This window comes from Peromyscus leucopus, chromosome 16_21 (assembly GCF_004664715.2).
Source record: "Peromyscus leucopus breed LL Stock chromosome 16_21, UCI_PerLeu_2.1, whole genome shotgun sequence".
Classification (NCBI taxonomy): domain Eukaryota; kingdom Metazoa; phylum Chordata; class Mammalia; order Rodentia; family Cricetidae; genus Peromyscus; species Peromyscus leucopus.
The window spans coordinates 22,051,730-22,071,103 of record NC_051084.1 but is presented as its reverse complement, the minus strand read 5'-3'; the positions used below and the strand labels follow the sequence as shown (position 1 = coordinate 22,071,103).

Genomic DNA, 19,374 nt, shown 5'->3' with positions numbered 1-19,374 from the left:
CCTTTCCTATGCTCTCCTTTTGTTTTATAAATATGACGCTGTACTACTGAGAGCAAAACTTATGGGGAAATATTAATAAAGATGAGAAATGTTTTTAAAATCTCCATATAAATATGTGCCATGTAATATGGAATATTATTCAGGTGTAAAGGAGAGGAAAGGGATGGACTTGGAAAGTATAGCATTAGGTGAGGTTACCTAGACTCAGAAAGGAATGTCTGACCTCATGTGGATCCTAACCTATAATATATACTATATGTTATATTAAAACAGATCTGTAAGTGTGGGTAGAGTGTAACACTAAGAAAGAAGACCAAAAGAGGATAATATTAAGTTATAGGGAATTTTTTTTTTTAGTTTCAATTCTGTCGTAGTTTTCTATTTTCCTTCTCATGTTGGGTAAGTAAATAAAATATTGCCAATAATGGAAGTGTAAAAATGTAAACAATGCTCCATGACTTCAGTATGGCCATTTTAACTACATAGAAGTTTTGGGAGGGGACATGCATTTGAGAGGCTTCTTTAAAACAGCTATGTGATACTTTTATTTGTGACTTAATTATATAAAAGATAAATATATATATATATATATATATCTTAGTAAATTCTGTTACTACTTTTAGTATGTGAATAATATCATAAATCATAGATATTAGTAACATTCAATTTTAAAACAAGAGGAAAATAAATTTAGAGTTTTTTCATCAAATAATGTGAAATAAAAGCCACTTGTAAGAATGAAAAAATTGTTTCTACTTGTTAAGTTCAAGATAATATGAACAAACTTTGTAAGTTAAAGACCCAAAATATGAACAATGGAGAAAAGATGCACTAATTGAATTTTCTTGCATAGAGTATTTGTAGACATGACATGTCTTTACTATATCAGTGATCATGAATTTTTAAAATGCAATATTAGGGACCCTGCAGGTTTAAAAAGGGATGCATCCAATCCAGACATCAGCAAGTATTTATTTAGCTCCTGCAGGTTCTTGTCAGTGTCCCTAGATAGCACTCCAAAATTATTCATGTTCCAAGAAAGATCAGAGTACCAGTTATTCTGAATTTGCAAAAAATAAAAATAAATAGTTGAAAAAAAATGCCCCCAAATTGAATTCTTAAGGAAACAGTTTACACATTGTCACTTCTTATAGTTTATGGGGTCATGGAACTTGGGACATTCTAAGCTGGACTTCTGTGTCTGAATGTGTTACTGTCAGACATGGAGTAGGGGAGGGCTGTGACAATATAGTCTTATTCAGGTGTGACTTTTGTATACTTTATATATGAGAATGTGAAGTTGACCTCATCGCCTAACTTGGAGCATCCTCACCTATGACAGTGGTCAGGCAGCTGAGGGGTCCATGTAGACTTCTTAAAGATGGATTTTTTATTTTGAGTATCTCTGTGTGTATGTGTCATCTGTGCAGACCAAAAGAGGGTGTCAGAACTCCTGGAGGTTGTAAGCTGCCTAGTGTGAGTGCTGGAATCTGAACTCTGCCCCCCCCACACACAAACTCTGGCCCTCTAAACACCCAGCCATTTCTCCAGTGCAGCTGTTCAGGTTTCTAAGTCAGCATCTCTATAGAACCAGATGGAGGGTCCTTAGCCTTGTATTGCAATGTATCAGCAATGAAAATGTGGTTTCCATGATAGCTTTAGTAACAAACCAACACAGATTCAAAAGAAGACTGTCATACCTGCCTTGTAAGTTCAAAGAATGGCAGACTCTTTCTAAAAGGAGCACACAGGATGTGGTTATTTGTAAAAAGCAGGATGAAATTTGCCTCAACTGATACTCACTACCTAGTGTAATGAATAGACTCTAGGAAGAACCCTTTTGATTTTCTTCTTAATAAAGAATTTCCCCTTAAAAGTCTTCCACTGTAAACAGAAATAGATACCTGTCACATTATAAAATTAATATCAGTATTAACCAGTGACTGTGTATGGATAGATCAATGATACTTCGAGTTGTTATTTTTTCTGTTGCTGTGTTATAGTACCATGGCCTAAAGTGACTTGTGGACGAGTTGGCTTTGGCTTAAGTTCATGAGAGATAAGTGCCCATCATGGTGGCAGGAGTAGAATGCTACTCACATCTTGGACTGCAAGCATGAGCAAAGAGAACAAACTAGACATGGCACAAGTCTTTTAACTCTCAAAGGCTACCTCAGTTGATACACTTCCTCCAACAAGCCTTTAAAACCTAACTAAACCTTCACCAAGTGGGGACCACGTTGTTCAAATACATGAGCCTAGAGGAATATTCTCATTCAAACCCACCCAACTCTTAACAAAAATAGTCTAGATCCCAGGTAGACAGTTAAAGGGAGATGTGAAGAAGAGAAAAATAGAAAAATGGAAGGAGAGCAATAGGCTGGAATGAGCCAAGTCTTAGAGTAGTTGTTGCAGGCTGGATTTGAGTACAGAAAAGAAGGGAATATTATCCTTCCCCTAATCCAATTCAGTATCCTGTGCAGTGCGTGGATATATACTAATCCAGGACAAGACATATGTGGATTTGTAGTTGGAGATCATAGTAGAAACAATGGACAGGACACTTGCGTGTCAGAGACTAAGATGGTGGTATCATATTAGTCTTACATCTTCCATTTACTCTGAGTGATTTTAACATTAGCATGAAGGCAAATGGGAGCTGGGCAGAACATTGCATTGATGGAGTACAGGAGCCTCATGGTCTCCCCATCGGACCAGTGTACTTGTCACTGCAATATGGTTTCTATGGCAATGTTTTCAGTGAGCTTGCCATACATTTGTCATTCTAGAACTATTTCACCTGAGATTTTACCAGTAGGATCATCTCAGTGATAAAGATCCAGGACACAGTGTAGTGGTGACAGACAGGTCATCTGTTTATTTTCCCTTTCTTGTTGAAGATGAACTCATTAGAATTTTCTCTACACAGATGTAACTTATAGAGATGATTCAGGAAGTAGATTTTAGATATTTTAGACAGGAACCAATGGATTCTCTTTCTCAGCCTTTCTGTAACTGTGTGAGCCTAGAACTGTGACATAGCATCATTAAACCCCAATTTACTCATACATAAAATGAGATAAACTTTAAAAGATTTGTGGCAAGCACACTGAGAAGGATGTTATTGTGGCTTCTAATACTGCTTCCAAAGGAGTGAATCACCCACAGGTTCTCACAAGAAAGCATTGTAGATTATTAGACTCTTAGGTTGGTTTTTTAGGACGCTTCTTTTTAATATATTACATACAGGTAATAGGATTTCCTAGTTTATTACATTGCATTTTAAGGAGTAGAGTATAGCTGTGCTTGAGACCAGTTCCAAGACTGGCATCAACATTAACTTAATTTTAGGTAAGCAAAGAATACATCCCCAGATATATAGACGTTTCCTCCAGTGAGCGTGTGCCCAGGGACATGGGAGTGTTCTCCAGTGAGGGTGTACAACAGTTCATGAAGTAAGAGGTTAAGTGTCAGTCTGAGCTGGCTCTCAACTATTCCATACTTGCATTTTCCCATTAGGTTGTTGAGTGAGGTCACAGAGGGTTGTCATCACTGAAGCCTCATCTGTACTCATGCAAGAAACAGTTCTGGACCACAGTTACATAGTTGCAATTCATTTTCTTTTCACAGCATTATGACTGGAGCAAAAATGAAATGGGATATTCTGTGGTGTGGTATTTAAATTTACATAACATTCATGAAATGCATTTTTAATTCACTTGGCTTTTGTTTATTATTCAAATAGGAGTAAATCAAATTTTGTGCTGAAAACACCATTTTTATGTGCACAAAGAACAGGGAATTTAAAAAAAGCACTGCTGATTTTTTTTTTTCATTTCTCTTTACAACAGTGATTCTTAATCTGTGGGTTATGACCCCTTTGGGGGTCATGTATCAGATATCCTGTTTATCAGATACTTATATTAGGATTAATAAGTAGCAAGTTACCATTGTGAAGTAACCACAAAATAATTTTATGGTTGGGGGTGACCATAACATGAAGAACTGTATTAGAGGGTTGTAGCATTAGAAATATTGAGGACCACTACTTTATAAGAACATCGTGCCCACAAGAATGGCGGGATTTTGACACTGTCATTTATATTAGACTTCAAGATTATAAAATAGTTGTTTCCTAAACATTAATGAACTGCCTTCACATGCTCCTAACTTAATCATTGTTGCATTCTTCCTCCCTCAGAATTTTGCTGATGCTCCATTATCAACTAGATTTCAGTTAGATGCACATGTGGCAAGGTTATACACAATCATGGGCTCTGAGAGAAAGAAACCTTAGCTCTTGTGTCCATTTAGAATTCCATAAATGTATACATTAGCTATTTGCTATAAATCAGCCGCATTCTTGGGTAACATTGATGAAAACACAGACTCTGACCTCTAGATTCAGTTAGAGACAAGACAAAGTGTTTACGATGTAGTGATATATGTTAAGACAAAAGCAGTAATCAGTCTATTTGTACTCAGGAGGAACATTTTTACTTAGATTTGGTAATGAAGAAGTTATCACAAAGTTAGCTCTGTTGAGATCTAAAAAATTCAAAGAAATGGGGGGGGGGAATCTATTGTCTTGGAGTCAGGGGAAGTCAAGAGAGAATATGTGCACATGGCTTTATAGAGAATGGTGTGAATGTGCTATAACTGATATATAGAACAGAAGGAAGCTACTGAAAGAGTCCATCTATCCCCTGAAGAAAATGGTAACCAAGTCAGAAAAGGTCCTTTGTGCTACACTACGGTGCTGTGGTAGTTCGAATGTAATATGGCACTGCAAGGTGTGGCTTTGTTGAAATGGGTGCTGTCTTGGAGGAAGTATGTCACTGTGGGGTCAGGCTTGAGGCTTCCTATGCTCAAGATACCCAGTGTCTCAGTCAACTTCCCATTTCTTGCAAGATGTAAGACTCTCACCTCCAGCACTATGTCTGCCTGCATGCCACCATGATCCCAACAATGATGATAATGGACTGAACCTCTGAAACTGTTCAGTGAGCCCCCTCAATTAAATGTATTTGATTGTAAGTGTTGCCATGGTCATGGTGTCTCTTCAGAGCAATAGGAACAATGACTAAGACAAGTGCTGTATTATAATCTAGGTATTGTAAGAAAATTAACTTTTAAGAAAAGAGATCTATCCTCTTCAAAATGGAAATGATATATATTAAATGATTATTTTGAGAATGAGGTAATAAAGTCATATACAGTATCTATTGTATAATGATTGAAAATTAGACACACATATGTACTCTGTCTCTGGGTTGATATGTGTACACTTTACAACAGGGTAAACAGGTCTACATCAGGTATAAGATGTCTAATAATCACTGAATAAGCCCATGTGGAGACCCACTCCTTACTAGTTTTGCATTTATGGACCTATAGAGAAACTTATCACTGAATATACCAAATATAGCAGTAGGGGACAGATGGCATAATGCTATGATAATGAACACAGGCTTGTAGCTGGACAGTTTTCTCTCCGGGCCTTGCCAAGCCCCAGCAATCCCTTAGCCCACTTATAAAATAAACATACAGACGCTTATATTATTTAAACTGCTTGGCCATTAGCTCAGGCCTATCATTGTCTAGCTCTTACTCTTATATTCAGCCTATTTCTATTAATCTATACTTTGCCACGTGGCTCATAGCTTACTGGTACCTTACATCTTTCTTGTCCTGGTGGCTGCTGCAGGCAGTCTCCCCCTTCCCTTCCTGTTCCCTCAATTCTCCTCTCTGTTAGTCCTGCCTATACTTCCTGTCTGGCTACTGGCCAATCAGTATTTTATTTATTAACACATTTGCCATACAGAACATCCCACAGCACAGGCTACTTATTTTAGGATCTTATGTTATTTGGAAGTTCAGGGACATATATTTGTCCTTAGTAGATGTGTACAGGGCTATGAGTAGAAAGGCATAGTATGCACATGTAGGTTTGGATGTGAATAGAAGTGATTTATGATCTGTTTGCAGGGCTGGTAGTAGGCAGAAAGTTTTAGTATGTGTGTGCAGGGTTATGTGAATAAATGGGATTAGTGGCATATGCAAAGATGACTGATTAGAAGAGTTTAGTGTGTACTTGTAGGGTCAGCTATAAGGTTTAATATACCTGTGCAAGGTGGGCTGTGAGGAGAAATATTTCCATGGTAGAAATATTAGCACATGAGCAAGATGTAAGTCTGTGGTGACCATGACAGGCTGTGTTTCTTGAATATCATATTCACTGATTAACATGCACCTTTTCCAAGAGGAGAGAAGACTGGATTAAATCTGAAAGAAAAAGAGTAAAGCCAGGTAAACCTGATTACTAAAGATCAGGGGAAGAACAGAGTATTTTGGAGGATTTCAGAAAACATTCACAGATTCTAAATGTTGGTGTGAGCCAATCAGAATGCTTTTCAGATGTCACTCTGATTGTGACATGCAGATAAGAGGCAGGGATGAATGTTAAGGCTTGATTCTCTAGTCCTGAAAAACGATGATTGTGATACACAGTGGAGTGAGGGGAGGTGAAGAATAGGAATGGATATGAGATAAGATCAGGAGCTTTGATTAAGACCCTTGGTGTATATTTGATTGAAAATGGGGTAGAAGAGTGTTAAGAATCCAGAGTAGCTTCACCGCTACTCACAGAAATAGAGAACGTGCTAGAATTTTTAGTGGAAGAAACAGCACCAATTAGTATACAGCTCTTTCACATGGAAATCACTGGTCCACCTGACACGAGAGGAAAGATGTGTAGAGTATTGCAAACTGATTTTAAGTTTCTGGTCAAATAAACACAGTTTGTGAAAAATACCTTTTTCTCTAAGTTACTAAGAAGGAACAACCAGCAGCCAAAGGGGAAAGTAGGAGAAATGGTCTGTGACATTCCAGGAGAACAGTTTCCAATGAGAAAGGCAACCAAGGCCCTGAAAAAATGTTGAGAAGAAAAGAAAGATTGAAGATTAAGGCATCTATGAGCAACTGTAAAATGGTTTGGGACAGAATTTATGCTTAAGGGTCATGACAGCAAGTAGGAAATAAGGAGAATTCTTGAAAGGAGTTTGAGCTCAAAGAGTGAAGGAGAATGTCTTAGTATGGGTTTCTATTGCTTTGAAGAGACAACATGACCATGCCATTTGTTATAAAGAAAAATGTTTAATTGAGGCTGGCTTACAATTCAGCAGATTAGTCCAATATCATCCTGGTGGGAAGCATGATGGCATGCAGGCAGACACAGTGCTGGAGAAGGAGCTGAAAGTTCTACATCTCGATCCACAGGCAACAGGAAGTGAACTGCACAGTAGATATAACTTGAGCTTATGAGACCTCAAAGCCCACCTCCACAGTTACACACCTCCTCCAACAAGGCCACACCTCCTAATAGTGCCAGTCTCTAGGGGCCAAGCCTTCAAACACATGAGTGTAGTTGGTTTTTTTCATACACTTTACTCTTTTGGCTCTTTGGTGGGGCCACCACCCAGATAAATACACATGGAGTCTTATTCTTACTTATAAATGCTCTACCTTAGCTTAGCTTATTTCTAGTCAGCTTTTCTTAAATTATCCTGACAATCTTTCACCTCTGGGCTTTTACCTCTCTCTATTTCTGTACATCTTTTCTTTCCTTCTTACTTTATGTCTGCTCATGTGGCTGGGTGGCTGTCCCTTGAAGTCTTATCCTTCTTCTTTTTCTTCTTCCTCCAACCTCTCCTCCCAGATATCTCCTCCTATTTATTCTCTCTGCTTGCCAGCCCTGCCCATCCTTTCTCCTGCCTGGCTATTGGCCATTCAGCTCTTTATTAGACCAATCAGTTTCTTTCTTTCTTTCTTTCTTTCTTTCTTTCTTTCTTTCTTTCTTTCTTTCTTTCTTTCTTCCTTTCTTTCTTTCTTCATTCATTTCAGTAGTGCTGAGCAATGGCCTTTTGCATGCTAAGTTAGCACTCTATGCAGGACAATATCCTGGCTATTCATTTTTCTTTGGAGACAGGAAGTAACTAAGTTGTTTATGTTAACCTTGAACTCGATGAGCAGCTGGGATCATAGGTCTGTGCTAATAAACCTAAGTGATTCATTTCATATTTTAGGATAAAATTTTATTTGCTTTATTAAGCTGATATTTGGAAAGAATGAGAAGATCTGAAAAATAGGCTTATGTTTATGGTATTTGGGATTGTGTGAAATGTTGTGTCATCAATATTCTCATAACATATCATCTTGTGTTGTTTATATAATACCTTGATGAATTCTGAGTTAGGAAGATCCACTAAATCTTAAAAGAGGACTTACAGTTAAGCTTCCTTAGCAGCTGGGAGTTTTTTGACATGTATTTTAAAATGCCAGGAAGAAATTCAAGTAAAGTTTAAGACAATTGGGAAAAAGCAAACAAACAAACAACAAAAAACCCAAACCTATGTCTTAGTCATTGTTCTCTTGCTATGAAGAGACACCATAACCATGGAAACACTTAGAAAAGAAAACATTTAGTTGAGGATTGTTTACAATTTTAGAGGTTTAGTCCATTATTGTCATGGCCGGGAGCATGGCATCATACAGAAAGACACAGTGCTGGAGATGTTGAGGGTTTTATATCCAGATCTGCAAGCAGCTGGAATAGAAAGACTATGGGCCACACTTGGGCTTCTAAAGCCCCCAGGATCACCTCCAGTGACACATTTGCTCCTTAAAGGCCACACCTTCTAATCCTTTCAAATAGCTTCACTTCCTAATCATTCAAATAGATGAGCTTATGGGGATCATTCTTATTCACTCCAGCACATTCCTCTCCCTGGCCCCCACTGGCTTGTACCCACATAATAATGCAAAAATGAATTGAGAGCACCTTTGAAAGTTCACATAATCTCTGAGTCTCAACAAAATTTGAAGTCTCTTCTGAGACTCAAGGCAATCTCTTAACTGTAACCCCTGTAAAGTCAAAATGGAGAAGCAGATTGTATACTTCTAACAAACAGTGTCACAGTATATACATTTTTACCATTCCAAAATGAAGGAAAGGGATCATTGTGAGGAAATACAGGACCAAAGTAAGACTGAAATCCAACAGGGAAAATCTAAATTCTGTATTTCTATGTCTGATATCAAAGTGCTCTTCAGATCTCCAGCTTCTGTCAGCTTTATTGACTACAACATACTGCTTTCTCTTGAGCTGGTTCCACACCTTATCTGCAGCTTTCCTTGGCAGGTATCCCATAATTCTGGTGTCTCCAACATCTTGAATTCTCTAAGGCAATCCAGGCTTCACCTTCACAGTTTCACACATGGCTTTTCTGGGATGCCATGTAGTCACGCTATTAGGATGCTCCAGCTGCATGACTAAACATGCTCAATTCAGGAGTTAAGCAAAGGGTCTTGTGTCTTATATCATCAGTGTGTGCTGGTGATCATGTAGGCATGGTAGTCACACAATCTGCACATTTCTGGTGTAGCTCTGTAAGCCCACCTACAACTTAAAGAGCTGTGACTCAGACCCCACCCACCCTCTCTCTCTCTGTTCTGTTCTCTCTCCCCCCACACTATCTTTTTCTCTGCTCTCCGCACGTGCATCCCCCACAGGCCTGGTTCTTCTGCCCCCACCCCACTTCCTCCTAATAAAGCTCTGATACTGGGTAGTTGTGGCATGGCAGAAGAACCGCAAGATAACCAGCACCAGTAACCAGGGCTGCTTATCATTCTTACACACGCCCCTGACATATGCCTAGGCTCAGCAGCTTTCTTTAGTCATAGAAGGAGATTCCACAACCCCTTTCTCCTGTCCTTGACTCTAAAGCTAGAACTACATTAGCCGAAGCTACCGAGTTCTAGTCCTTGCTGGGTCTGGAACACAGCCTTCTTGTTTAATCACATCTTAATCAATTTTCTGTTTTTGATGGTTTCCTTCACTGTTTAAGCTTTTCTTTAGTTCTTTTTTAGATGTTGGAAGCTTAGCTGGGCAGGGTCTTGCCCTGAGGTCACCACTCCCTTTTTTCCACCTATCCTCTGTCTTTTCTATAAACTTTTTAATCTCCTTGAGCACTGAATTTAGCTTCATTACACTTCCTGGTGCTCTTTTTCTCCTCAAACTGTACACTTTTTATTTTTTCTTGCTCAGTGTGCCCATTATAAATCTGTATGAGAGTAACCACTAATAACCACATCACACAGTCAAGACTGTGTTAATCCAAAAATCTCCTCCGCCATTAATCCAAAACTCTTCTTTTCAGCCTCAGGCTTTTTTTTTTTTTTTTTGTAGTCACATTCTTCACCAAAATATCACGATATCTCTAGGTTACTTACTAATATTTTTCTCTCCTGAAACCTCTTGTGCTGGACCATCATACTCTGCATTTCTCTGAGCACCACTGTCTTCCCTACTCCTACTAATATATAGTCTGATAAGTTGAATTAAAGAATTCAACTGTTTTCCTAATCCCAAGTCCCAAAGTGCACATTTCTCCAAACAAAAGGATGCTCAGACCTGTCACAGCAATACTAACCCAGTCCCTGGAACCAACTCTTCTGTGTTAGTCATTGTTTTATTGCTATAGAGAGATGCCATACCATGGCAACTCTTATAAAAGAAAACGTTTAACTGGGGCTTGCTTACAGTTTTCAGAGGTTTAGTGCATTATTGCCATGGGGGAGCATGGCAGCGTGCAGGAAGACACAGTGCTGGAATGATTGAGAGTTCTACATACAAATACCAAATCCACAAGCAGCAGGAACAAAGAGAGGGACACACACACACACACACACACACACACACACACACACAGAGAGAGAGAGAGGGAGAGAGAGAGAGAGAGAGAGAGAGAGAGAGAGAGAGAGAGATTGATTCTGAGCTTTACTTGGGCTTCTGAAGCCTCCAAGCTCACCCCCATCCCCCAGGATATATTTCTTCCAATAAGACCACAATTACTGAACCTTTCAAATAGTGCCACTCCCTAAGTATTCAAATATATAAGCCAATGGGAACCACCACACCCTACTACTCTGAATATTTCTTTTAGTGATAGCATCGATTTCTTGATCTTATATGACCATTGATCTCTTGATCTTATATGACCATCATGCTTAGATTCCTTACAATAAGTCAATTATCAGATTATCAATAGGATTTCATAATGTCAGTCATTCTGCTGTCAATGAACTGTTTGTGAATGTGCACTTCATTACACTGGGAGATGTTAAAACAGAAGGATGGAGATCAACAAACTCAACTCAGAAGTGATATATACTGTGATGTCAACTGAAGCCAAACATAACAGCAAACAGACCCTGGGAAACCTACATGTGTCTTTCCTTTAGAAGTTTTTCACCATTAAATGTTTTAATTTGAGTATATGAATATGCAACTGAAATGAGGTAACTTCAGATTACTTCCACATTAGTTTCTTGGAAAGATTTTGCAGCAATATGTTCATATATGCAATATTGGAAATATTACAGAGCTTCATTGTATTTCATAAGCCCCATGTTTTAGCTGTTGTCCTTGTTGTTATTGTCTTTTGTATTAGTAAGATGCAGGTGAACAATAAAAATTGTAGAATAATCTTTTTTTTTTTTCAATTTACAAAGGTAGATGCATCTAGGAGTACTCCCTCCTATGGAGTCTGTTTTTCTATACCTCTTGGCTTATTCTACAAAGCTATCTAGATTGGCTAGAACTATAATACCAGCCTCATATTTGAAAGAGGCTTTAAAGGAGTATCTACAGCATACTTCCATCAGAAATCTTCACAGTATTTAGCCTTTCTTCAGAGAATCACTAAATCCACCAGCATTTAATTGGATTGGTGATACAAATTTTATTAGAATTATAACTCTAAGTTTTACTATTTGTGCAAAAGATAGCTCTCATGCATATTCTAGGATGAGTTATTCCATAAAATACAAGTAATTGGAGACTAGATAGATGGATCAGTATTTAAGTATACTGTCTGCTCTTCCAGAGGACCAGTGTTCAGTTCCCAGGACCAACGTGGTGGCTCAGAACTGTCATAACACCATTACCATGGGTTCTGACATCCTCTTCTGTCTCTGAGTCCAGGCAGGCAAATGGTACACATGCATACATATTTGAGACCAAACACTCAAATACATAAAACAAAAATCATAAAACTTTGAAAAAACAAAATACAAGGAATTAGACCATATCCTAAACTCTCTGGCTGACCCTGAATGATTGAATACAGTTGACTATTTGGTCATATGTGGTTTTTAAGGTGAAATGTAGAAAAGAAGATATTAGGATTTCTGAGCATGCTGTGGTACACTGATAATCTCAGAACTGAGGAGTCTGAGGTAGGTGGTTCTCCATTAGCTTAAACCAGCTACAAAGTGAGTTCCAGGCCACCTAGGATTATACATCCAGACTATGTCTCAGAAGAAAACATAAAGTTGGGTTCAAAGCAATGATATGTGAAACATTAACTGAGTTGTTAAAACTCTTTATATCTTGTGACATTTCAGTATGACCTACGGTATAAATGTAGCTTTGTTCCTTCAGAAGGAGAAGCTTGAAGAACATATACTAATTAGCCTCTTAAATAACGACATGTACTGACACCATATTTTTAAATAGAGAAATATTAAGTATTATGTCTAGGCTGTGAAACCTCCACACCTCATAGATGAACCATAAAACTGGAAGTCATAATGCTGCACTCAATATTGAAGGGAGGCTGTGGACAGAAATCCTACTCCTCATATATGAAAATTATGGAGCACACAAGAAACTGTAATGGGGTACAGCATCCTCTGGTATGCCAGGGGAACAGTAAAATCAATGTTAATAAGATTAATACTTCTGAGACTTTGAGATTTATTATGCCCGAAAATTCCACATAGATCTTGTCACCAAGAGCCCTTAAGTTGGTGATGAAAGGGGCGCAGTTCTGTAATTTTTTTTTTTTTTTTTTTTTTTTTGGTTTTTTGAGACATGGGTTTCTCTGTGTAGCTTTACACCTTTCCTGGATCTCGCTCTGTAGACCAGGCTGGCCTTGAACTCACAAAGATCCGCCTGCCTCTGCCTCCTGAGTACTGGGATTAAAGGCGTGCGCCACCACCGCCCAGCCCTTAAAGTTGGCGGGAGAGTTTTATGTGTTCCTGCGGCTGGGAAACATTTAGGAGTACATCATATAAAAAAATCTCCAACCAAACTGCTTCTTTTTCATTGAGGATATATTAGATATTTGATTTGATTGAAGCTTGGGGAGCTGCCTAATCTGGATAGAGAAGTTGTTGTTATCATTTGTATTTTAACACATTGTAGATACTATTGATTAGTGGGTCACATTTTATCAACAAAGCAACTGGAAAGTTTGCCTGAATTTTTTTTTTCTGAGCATTCAGAAGTTTTAAAGTTGAAAAACTAGAGAAATAACATTATGTATCTTCTTGTCCATCAAAATTCTCGTGTGTGTGTGTGTGTGTGTGTGTGTGTGTGTGTGTGTGTGTGTGAGAGAGAGAGAGAGAGAGAGAGAGAGAGAGAGAGAGAGAGAGAGAGAGAGAAAATGTGTGTGTCTACATATATAGCCATAGCTTATGCTATCATGCTGGCCTCAAACTGACTATATTTTCCAAGAGTCTGGTCTTAAAATGTTGATTCTCTCACCTCCTCTTTTCTAATGTTTGGATCACAGACAGGTTCCACCAGGCTTGAAGCTTTCATCTTCTTCTTTTCTCATTCTGAGGCATATGTATTTTTTTAAATGTTCAGCAACGCTGGTTTGTCTAAACACTATATTCTCAGCCCTACAGCCTTGGCTTGACAATGAGTGTATAAACACTGAGTTGCCCCTTGATACTAGGTGTATAAACACTCAGCCTTGATTCTTTACACACTGTGTCCATGGACTCAGAAGTAGTAGTTTTAGAAAGAAATGAAATAGTATTACAGTTTTTATAGAGCATACCGCTGGGGTCTGGGGAGATGGCTCACTCAGTAAAGTGTTTACTTTGGAAGTATGGGGACTTGAACTTGATCCCCAGAATGCATGTTTATAAAAAAATCCACAAAAGGCAAGCATTGTGGTACATACTTGTAATCCCTGCACTGGGAAGGCAGAAGAGGAAGATCACTGGGATTCCCTGATCAGCCTAGCACAACTGACATGATTCCAAGCTAGTGAGAGACCCTTTTCTCAAAAGCAAACAAAAATGGCTGCAGAGATGGCGTGGTTGTTAAGAACACTTGTGGCTCTTTCAGAGGACCTAGCATTGATACTGTGCAGCTCAGCTCACTATCACCTGTAACTTCAGCTTCAGGGAATCCAGTGTCTTTTCTTGTCTCTGCAGACACCCACGTTTGTGTGCACACAGATAAACACACATACACATCATTTTTAAAAAGAATGTTTAAGACAAAACAACAACAACAACAAATGGATGGTGCCTGAGTACCAAAGGTCATCCTTTGCTTTCTGTACTCACAAGTGCACATGTACACTCTCACCCTCAAGAACACACACACACACACACACACACACACACACACACACATACACACACACAGGTGCATACACAGAGACATAAAAACATATTTGCACACCATACATACACACAAGCATTCCTTTGTACAGGAGGCTGAATTCTCAGTCTAATTTCATGTAAATTGCTGAGCTCAGCATTTCTTCCTAGGTTAGCATTTCCCATAACAATGGCAAATGATGCAATATTTAAATAGTCTTAATAGAATGATCTTTTGAACTTCTCTGGAGGTACTAATGTCCATTTTGTGAGTACTATACAGGAAAGAGAGATGAACCAGTGATGCTAATATATTGTATTTTCGTTTCCTCTTTTACCACTAATTATTTTTGGTTTTGAAATTTAATGTATTTTTAAAATTTCATAGATGAGTAATAAATTTATATAATTTCTAACTCACTTTCTTCCCCTTCCAACTCCTTTGGTGTCCCCCAATTTGCTCTCAGTTCGTAATTTCTCCTATAATTATTATTGTTACACATATACACACACACCCTACTGAGTCTATTTAGTGATGTCTGGTGTTGTGTAGCCTTTGCTTCCTGGATTGAAACATTCCATCCCACAAGAAAGCTCCTTAAGACAGGAAATAAACAAAACAAAACGAGCCTCAGGAAGTTCCTGAAACTAACCAGATCCACTAGGTGCCTCCCTCCAAAGGAATACACAGTAAAGACTATAAAGAGTCACCCTCAGACAAGACTAGCTGCCTGATAGTAGCAGAGAGAAACCCAGCAGCAGCAGAGACCAGTGAACTGCCTAGAAGAAACAAAGACCAGAAGAGCTGCTGGAAGAGGCTCAGACCAACTGAGTTACCTACAAAGAACACACTCCAACCTGTTCAGCTGCCTGTAGGTTGTGCAGTATGCTCCAAGTTTACAGTGTTTGTGAGCTGTCATCCATGCTGGGTGAGCCTTGATGAGTCAATTGCCTTTGAGTCTTTTTGTTGTTGTTGTTTAAGTAACACTTCATCCATATTCCTATAAGTAACCCCAATAAAACTTTTGGGTTCATGAAGTTGGACTTTGGTGATATCTATGCTTTGGTCTGTAGTTAGTTCCCCACCTTGAGTAGATGCTTGTTTTTTACACAACATGCATATGGACATGTGTTTAGAGCTGATTCTATGGGATGTGTAATCTATTAGTCTTGTCTCTGGAGAAAACTGATTCTCTCTCTCTTGGCATCTGTTGATTACTGGTAAGTAACTTTTATCTATGGGTGGTGTCTCATGAAATCCTCATCCATACTGGCAGATTGACTGGTGATGTCATTATGCAGGTCCTGTTTATATAGCATTCATATACATATATACTGAGATTTCATATATATATACATATATATGTATGCATGTATGTATGTGTATATATACTGAGATTTCATGGGTGAAGCTTCCCTGTTCAATCTAGCAACAGACAACCTGATCCTCAGGCATGTGCAATTTTCTGCCCTAACTTCTATGATGTTCCCTGAGCCTTAGGTAGGTAGAAATACTGCCTTGTAGATATACCTATTGGGGTTAGGGATTCCATGACCACTTACTCTCTGTATGTTGGCCAGTTGTGGATCTGTCATGGTCACCAGGCACTGTAAGAAGAAGATTCTTTGATGAGAGGTGAGAGTTACACTTAGCTGTGGTTATAAGGATTTGAGTATATAACCTGGGCAGAGGATAGAAGGAGCTCTGGTGAGCGATAGTGTGACACAGGTGTTATGAAGTGCGCAAAGGAAAAAGTCAGTTGTCACCAACTTGAGCTGGGGAAAGGGTAGAAGGGTGACACGGAAGGAGATGGGGAAAGAAAACATAAATGACACTATGTTATCCTTGAAAAAAACCGTAGAGAAACATAATCTTTCATAAGCTTAATTTGATATACATATATGCATATTTTAATTAAACTATATCGTGATAATGTTCTCCCGAGAGCCATAGACTACCTAACAAAACCCAAGTGCCAGACATGGGAAGCTTCCCTTCAAGTTGCTGGCCAGGGGTCCAAGAGAGTCCAAAAACTTTGGAGGCTATTGCCATTGCCCTGTGTTGAAGGCACAAGTTTATTGCTGAAAATACCACACATTTCAGACACAGGACTTAAAGGAATTGATCTGGAACTGACCAGGAAGGCTCCTCCCTGAGGACTAGCTCTTACAGTATGCAAATACGCTCTGAAAGATGCCAACAGAGAAAAGCAATCAATAGTCTTACTCAGCTGCAAAGACTATGAACCATGACAGTGGCCAGCCTGGCAAAATATCCCAATGGAGCACTAAGGGAACTTTTAGCCTGGGCTAACCAACAATCATCTAATTGGATGCAAGCTCTGATCCTGTGAGGAAGTACTTGCCTGATGCTGTAAACCTAGCCAAGCACCCAAAGCAAGGAAAGCTATAGTTCATACAAAAGAACCTAGTGTTGACATTTTCCTTGACCATCAAAATTCATGTGTGAATCTAAGTGAAATCATAGTCGAGGGAGAATATGGCTAATAAAGTATCATTGAGATCCAATGATGAATCTGAGGCTCACGTGAAAGAATGAGGGGCCCTGGTTAGCTTACAGACAACACCCATGCCTTAAAATACTCACAAAGCATGTCCCAGTACAACTGATACTCTCTTTCAGGGCAACGATGATGGCAGCTTTTGCTGTTCGATCAGGAAGGATGGTGTCATTTTTCTGTCAATGCTGGTGCTGCTTCTCAATGCAGTCTCCATGTGTGTGTTCACAAACACATTCTTTAGGGCTGAATTAAAATAGATGTGAGCTTCAGTACAGTTAAATGTATATATATTATAAGATGTCCATGCTTTTAGATTTCTAGTTGTTCCCACTAGCCAAAGTCTATGCTGTCGAAGCAGTTTGAGTCCCTGGTAACTTGACCTTATTTTAAATATAGGACATAGTTATCTGTTCCTGTGGAAATTATAAAAACACTCTTAAATGGAGCATATAAATCAGCTGCAGAGCCTTTCACTCCAGTGGGACAACAGGATAGAAGAGAAGTTGTTCCCTTATTTTGAAAATATATGAATAATCATAGCAGTATATCAGCTATCCACCCTGCATTAAGGGTGAGAGATTGATACTGATAGTAAGAGCTAAAAGATGGGATGATCTAAGTTGTGAACTGACTTTACACAATGCAAGCAAATGCAGTGATTGTATTCACTCCCAGATTCTCCCCAAAGATGTTCATCTCTCTGCATCCAGTCTGCAACACTTTGTTATCTGGTCCATGATTTCTGTATCTGGTTCTGTATCTAGTCTTTCTGCTTCAGTCTGACTCTTTACCACTAATATGTGATATTCTGTATTTGGTCCATGACTCTTTTATCTGGTTCATTGCTTTCTGCATGTATTCAACTCTCTGAATCAGTTCATGATGCTCACAATTGGTCAATGATTATCTCTGGTCTATGATTTTCTATAGCTGGCCCATGACTCTCTAAATTTGGTTCATGACTCTCTTCATCTGGTACCTGACTCGCTGCCTCTTTTCTGTGACTCCCTGAATCCAGTTACTATTATCAACCTGTTCTGCCATTTGGGGGCAGCTTACTGGGCTTAGATGTCAACCAGCTCTATACTCTTTGTCTGTGGGAAGTGATTTGTGATTAGCTAGCACCAGTACTCTTGGATTTGGGGTAAACGATCTTTCTCTTCCTGAACACTTAAGTGTGCCTGCTTTTTCAGGAGAAAACAAAAGACATACAAGAACAGAGACCAAATACATTTGTCATAATCTTTCTTCAGAACTGCTTTGCTATATTCTCCTCTTTGAAACAGTGGCTTGATGATCATTGAGACAAACCAAAATCAGCATAGATCAGAAAGTGAATAAGGTTAATTCAATTTTTTTGTTTTATTTTTTTTTAAATCAGTACTAATAATGTGGATTTAGTATAAAATGTTCTTAACTATTGTTTGCTGAGACCAGGGCCTGTAGAGGACTTACTATAAAGTTCATATAAAATATAAACCATAATTTTGAAGATGGAGATGTGTAGGTAATTTCAAAGTCATTTATCATGGTACTTCAGACGTTCCAATATAGCAAACTTGAAAATAGTTATTATCAGGACTTAATATTTGGTATTAGAAAACTAATTGGTATGTACTTACCTGGGGAATACTAGTTCTCCAACTCTCAGCACTTCTTAGTTGACTTGTAGTTGTTAGTGTAGGGCTGAGACCTCATAGGTTTTCCACCATCCATTTTGGTATGTCTACTGTTGTAAAGCTTGTTTGGCAGTCCTTTTTGTAAGACTTTATGGGTGTAGCTTCTAGGCCATTAATTTTAAAGAGGTCAAGGAAGAATCTATGGTAGGGTTTGGAAGGAGGAAAAAGAATGGAGAGATACTATATTATAATCTCTAAAAAAACAGAAAATTGATTTTTTAGAACCATCATTTATTATCATTAAATCTCTGACAAAGAAAAATGTAAATGGGTAGATTAATTATCTCCTCACATATGAAATAGATTTGTTTCTCTGTGAGCTCATTTTCAGTAAAGTACATGTATATAAATAAAACATGTAACAATAAACTTTAAGCTCAAGGAATCTAAGAAGATATCTTGATACTCATCTTTAGGATTAAAAACAGGGAGAGAATACAAAATACAAAATGAGTTTGAAAGTCTTAGTCACTAATGAAAAAAGTTTCATGGTCTTTAGTTAAGTATAAAATATGGGCAATTCCTGGTAGATCCTGCAGCATTCAGGATATTTGTATTTCATGTAGACTGAGGTGCCCCTGAATTCTTTCTGACTTAGAAATATTCCTAAAGAGTCCAGGTTTTGAATATGTTGGTGAACTGATCAGAGTACTTATAATTGACTTGGGTTTATATCATCCTTTCTTTTCTAATAAAAGATACCTGTACAT

The 19,374-nt window shown here is 38.4% G+C and overlaps 1 protein-coding gene across 8 annotated transcripts in view; it reads left to right on the top strand.

Annotated features, from left to right (window-relative positions):
* Pcdh15 (protocadherin related 15) overlaps positions 1-19,374 on the top strand; it is a 1,398,279-nt gene that overhangs the window by 631,224 nt on the left and 747,681 nt on the right. The window lies entirely within an intron of this gene.